Here is a 6000-nt window from a genome sequence, read left to right as displayed (position 1 = left end):
GATGATGGAAATAAGACAACAGAGAGCACAGATGAGATGAGGACATCACAATAATTACCCAAGCAGCCTTGTGTTGACGAGCCAAACCCATCAAATCCTCTGGGGAAACGTTGATTCACCAGTATGACCCTGAGCCAGAGAAAGGAATGACAAAGTAACACCCTCAGATGAAGCACCAGGCAACTCACAATGACACCTTAGAAAACTACCAGACAGATCATAGTTAAATGGGGTTTCTCAAAGATGTAAGACGTAAAATCCTTCCCCAAAAGTCATTATCCCATCACAGCTCTGGACTGATCACACACAGCAGTGGGACTATGGCTCACTTGACACTGCACAATGAAGAGCTGCATAAGTATCCTTTTATTCAGCCTTTTCCAAATTAAAAGCATGTCAATGCAATTATGGAAAAGTTTTTCGCACACTGTGTTGCAACTAATTGCCCATTTTAAATATGTTAGCTGAAACATTCAGATCAGTCAGTGTTTTGTTGTTGTTGTTTGTTTAATATGACAACTGTTGGTCATATTTAAAGGAATGTAATGGAAAGACTCACAGGTGTCACAACTGTAACAGATTTAAGCCACAAAGGGGATTTTATCTGATTTTCATGGCCTCTTGGAAAGAATGGATGTAATAAGAGGGAAAATATTAACATCTGGAAGGCTGATGATGACAAGACAGAGAGAGATCGAGATAATCCACTATGAACAGCGTCTTGCAGTTCAGATGAGTCTCGTGAATGAGGAATGATGATGGGAAAAAACTGTGGAATCACTTTCAATTTCCTGTCATATGAAAACAGAATTAAAAAAGTTTCCTCAAGGATGGGGAAGGTTTTAGTCACGATCTGATGAGAAATACTTCAACTCAAAAGTAAACATTTATTTCACAGTAGCAAGAAATTCCTTTTCATGTTTGGCACTGTACCCCACCGTTAGAGATTAGGAAAGAATTTCAGGTCACATGCTCGCTGTATGCTTTCTCTAATATTGAGAGTCAAACTGCAGCTGTTTCTGTTTTTGTCTGCTTCGGATAATCCCTGTGATGCTGAGAATATTTTTTTCCCTCTCATTTCGCGTCAGTAAAGACTGAACTAGAGTTTTTGTCATGAGGCTCACTTTGTTAAGCAACGGGAATCGGGCCATGGAAAGAGACAAGGAAAAACCGAGTTAATAAATGCTCATAGCATGATGCTTTCCTCTAACTAGTTTTGTTAAGGCCCAGCTATCTTTTTAACATTGCTTTAATTCAGGTTTCAGAACTCATGTGTTTTGCATATAGGGGAACATATCCTTTAAATCCTGTTTGGTTCTAAACATGTGTATCATTTCTTAATGATATGACACAGTGTGAGTTAGTGTCCATTTAGGCGTGTTGCTTTCTTCTTCTGACATGTGCAACACTTTTGCTCTGTTTCATGTCATTTTTTTTCTTTCTGCCACAAAGAGAAGGTTTTCCCTCTTTGCCAGAGGAGAAACACGGCTGAAGGAAAGAAAAGAAAAAGGAAGAACTATTTAGCAAAGGATCAAAACCTGAAGGGAACCATAAGTAGATAAATATTACTGTGGATTTTTTTTTAATATTTTGTTTCCAAATACAACAGGCAAGAAAATCCTTCGAAACAAAACTAAAGTGAGCAGCTCCCTTCTGACAGGTGAGGACCAGTCAAATTCGCTTTCTTGCAGACAAATGAGGGTGTCACGGCGGGGTGCGCCGATGTGTGCGGAAACAGGACCCAAAAGCAGATGATGACGAGGAATAGTAATGATTAACAGAAAAGTGAACCTTTATTGCGATGACAGCAGGAAATGAACCAAGAGACCAAAGCAAACAGGCAAAACACTAAGAAACAAAACACTGAGCTGGCAAAACACTAAGAAACAAAACACTAAAGGTACTAAGACCAAAAACTATAACTATGACCGAGGTGGAAAATAAACAGGCTAAGACTATGACTGTAACTCTGGTGAGAATAAACAGACGAACTGACAATGGCATGAAGAAAACAAAAGGCTTAAATACAGACATGAGGTGATCAGGGGAAGTGGCGACACATGGGGGAAAACAGCTGACAGACATAAACCTAATGACAGGACCAGGAGAGGAAAGCTAAATACAATGAACAAAGAACACATGACATTGTCAGAATAAAACAGGAAATGACAACACAACTTAACAGACCTAATACGTGATGAAATAAATAGAAAACCCCAAAACGTAGAAAACCCAGGAACAATAACTGCCTAAACTAAAGGCAAATAGGAAATAACACAAACTAATAACATATCAAAAAATACAAAGAAAACTCAGAGTGCTGGGTCGGAGACCCAGCCTGTGACAGAGCCCCCCCCTTAAGGGCGGATTCCAGACGCCCTAAAACCTCGAAAAACAAAACCAAAAACAACCCACCAAGGGCGGGCGGTGGGGGTCCAGGACGGAGGGCCAGAAACAAGGCCAAAAAACAAAAAACAAAAACAAAATGTCCATCAAAATCACAGGAGCGCAGGGAACAGTTCATGACTCCTCAGGGGGCCGACCCGGAGGGTGACGGTCCAGAAAGTCATAGTTCATGTGATCAGGGGGCCGTCCGTGCGGACGGCAACGGCGGCGACACGGAAACGGTTCAGGGGGCCGACCTCGACGGCGGTGACGTGGAAACAGTTCAGGGGGCCGGCCGTGCGGAAGGCGACGGGGCGGGAACCGTTCAGGGGGCCGGCCGTGCGGAAGGCGGCGGCGGCGCCCAAGTGTCAGGCGTACCGGCCGAGGCTTGGAGGGCACAGGACCAGGTGACGCTGAAGCAGAGGCTGAGGCCGGACCAGGCGTAGCAGAAGCACAGGCAGAGGCCGGACCAGGCGTAGCAGAAGCACAGGCAGAGGCCGGACCAGGCGAGGCTGAAGACTCTGACGAGGCCGGACCAGGCGAGGCTGAAGACTCTGACGAGGCCGGACCAGACGAGGCTGAAGACTCTGACGCTGAAGCCGGAGCCGGACCAGGTGGAGCAGGAGCAGCTGATGCAGAGGCCGGACCGGGCGAGGATGAAGGCTCTGAGGCTGCAGCTGACGAAGCACAGGCTGGAGCTGCGGCTGACGAAGCACAGGCTGGAGCTGCGGCTGACGAAGCAGAGGCTGAAGCTGGACCGGGTGAAGCACAGACCGGAGCTGGTCCTGGCGTAGCAGAGGCAGAACCAGGTGACAGTGAGGCAGCCACAGGTGGTGAAGCAGAAGGTGGCCAGACGGGCTCCTCAGGCCCTCCAGCTGACGAAGCATGAGGCTGGACGGGCTCCTCGGGCCCCCCAGCAGACGTGGCTTGAGGCCGGAAGGGCTCCTCGGGCCCCCCAGCAGACGTGGCATGAGGCCGGAAGGGCTCCTCGGGCCCCCCAGCAGACGTGGCATGAGGCCGGAAGGTAAATGGCCTGCATTTGTATAGCGCTTTTCTAGTCCCTAAGGACCCCAAAGCGCTTCACACTACATTCAGTCATTCACCCATTCACACACACATTCACACACTGGCGATGGCAAGCTACATTATAGCCACAGCTGCCCTGGGGCGCACTGACAGAGGCGAGGCTGCCGGACACTGGCGCCACCGGGCCCCCTGACCACCACCAGTAGGCAAACACGGGGTTAGTATCTTGCCCAAGGATATTTGGCATGCAGCCAGGAGGCAGCCTGGGATCGAACCACCGACCTTCTGATTAGTGGCTGACCTGCTCTGCCACCTAAGCTACAGCCACCCCCTGTAGGGCTCCTCGGGCCCCCCAGCAGACGTGGCACGAGGCTGGACGGGCTCCTCGGGCCCGTCAGCTGACGTGGCGTGGTGCTAGATGGGCTCCTCGGGCCCCCCAGCAGACGTGGCTTGAGGCCGGAAGGGCTCCTTGGGCCCCCCAGCAGACGTAGCATGAGGCCGGAAGGGCTCCTCGGGCCCCCCAGCTGACGAGGCATGAGGCTAGATGGGCTCCTCGGGCCCTCCAGCTGACAAGGCATGAGGCTGGATGGGCTCCCCGGGCCCTCCAGCTGACGAGGCATGAGGCTGGTGTGGTTCTCCTGAACCTTCAGCAGACGAAGCATGAAGCTGGCTGGATTCTCCTGAACCTCCAGCAGACGAAGCATGAAGCTGGCTGGATTCTCCTGAACCTCCAGCAAACGAAGCCTGAAGCTGGCTGGATTCTTCTGAACCTCCAGCAAACGAAGCCTGAAGCTGGCTGGATTCTTCTGAACCTCCAGCAGACGAAGCATGAAGCTGGCTGGGTTCTCCTGAACCTCCAGCAAACGAAACATGAGGCTGGCTGGGTTCTCCTGAACCTCCAGCAGACGAAACATGAGGCTGGCTGGGTTCTCCTGAACCTCCAGCAAATGAAGCATGAAGCTGGCTGGGTTCTCCTGAACCTCCAGCAGACGAAACATGAGGCCGGACGGGCTCCCCGGGCCCTCCGGCTGACACTGAAATTGGCTGCACCAGCTGTACCTCCGTCTCCGGCTCCAAACCGGCCTGGATAGCAGTACCACAGCAGCTTAGCTGAGCCTGATGGCTAGCTTTTCCAGGGCAAACAGTCTCTGTATAGCCGGGCTCATTAACCGGAAAAGTAGTGTCAATTTCAACAACTTCCTGAGAGAAAACATGAGGAGCCAAAATGTAATCACTCACTTGCGTTTGTGATACGGAGCGTCGGTGGCGCGCACGCCGCTTTTTCTTAGGAGTGGAAGACGGCGGAGCGATGGGTGGAAGTCCCTGGTAACTCCGAGGTCCCCCGAGAGCCAGTCGAGTTCCCCGGAAAGAGTGCTCGTGCTCCGGAATGAGCCACGGCTTCCACCAGAGCTCCTCCTCCAAGAGAGCGCAGAATATAGACTGGCGCTCGTCGTCGTCCAAGTCTATGGTGTGCGGCGCTTCCTCGCGCTGAACTGTGACAGGAGTATGGCGAGACTGTGATGTGGGCGTGGAAACTGGTGAGCTGAGAGGTGGTGACGCTGCGGCGAATCTCAGCGAACCGACACGAACACACTCAGGTTCCGGAGGCAGCAATGGAGATGACTGATTGTGGGGTTGTTGTGACTGGTGGGTGCTGGAAGCCATTTCCTGACTCGACAGTCCCTGGGCCTGCAGCATCTCCTTTATCCTCGTAAAGGCATCAACTATGGCAGGTGAGTCCGGGAGCTGGAGAAGGCGGGGATCCCTCTCCATAATAGCTTCAGCAGCGTTAATCATTACCAGCTTGCTCTTCAAATCGGGCGCTGTAAAGAAGCGGTCGAGGATCGCTTGGATCCGAGCAGTCTCCTCCAGACACTCGGTGAGAGCAGAATCCGCTGGGTCCATGACTGGTCAGTTCGTTCTGTCACGGCGGGGTGCGCCGATGTGTGCGGAAACAGGACCCAAAAGCAGATGATGACGAGGAATAGTAATGATTAACAGAAAAGTGAACCTTTATTGCGATGACGGCAGGAAATGAACCAAGAGACCAAAGCAAACAGGCAAAACACTAAGAAACAAAACACTGAGCTGGCAAAACACTAAGAAACAAAACACTAAAGGTACTAAGACCAAAAACTATAACTATGACCGAGGTGGAAAATAAACAGGCTAAGACTATGACTGTAACTCTGGTGAGAATAAACAGACGAACTGACAATGGCATGAAGAAAACAAAAGGCTTAAATACAGACATGAGGTGATCAGGGGAAGTGGCGACACATGGGGGAAAACAGCTGACAGACATAAACCTAATGACAGGACCAGGAGAGGAAAGCTAAATACAATGAACAAAGAACACATGACATTGTCAGAATAAAACAGGAAATGACAACACAACTTAACAGACCTAATACGTGATGAAATAAATAGAAAACCCCAAAACATAGAAAACCCAGGAACAATAACTGCCTAAACTAAAGGCAAATAGGAAATAACACAAACTAATAACATATCAAAAAATACAAAGAAAACTCAGAGTGCTGGGTCGGAGACCCAGCCTGTGACAGAGGGTTTGAGTCTGTAATAGCA

This window comes from Mchenga conophoros, linkage group LG11 (assembly GCF_057382185.1).
Source record: "Mchenga conophoros isolate Kocher_MC1m ecotype Shallow Benthic linkage group LG11, M_conophoros_male_GT1.1, whole genome shotgun sequence".
In the NCBI taxonomy this organism is placed as follows: Eukaryota; Metazoa; Chordata; class Actinopteri; order Cichliformes; family Cichlidae; genus Mchenga; species Mchenga conophoros.
The sequence above is the reverse complement of the archived record's forward strand: the minus strand, read 5'-3'. Positions refer to the sequence as shown.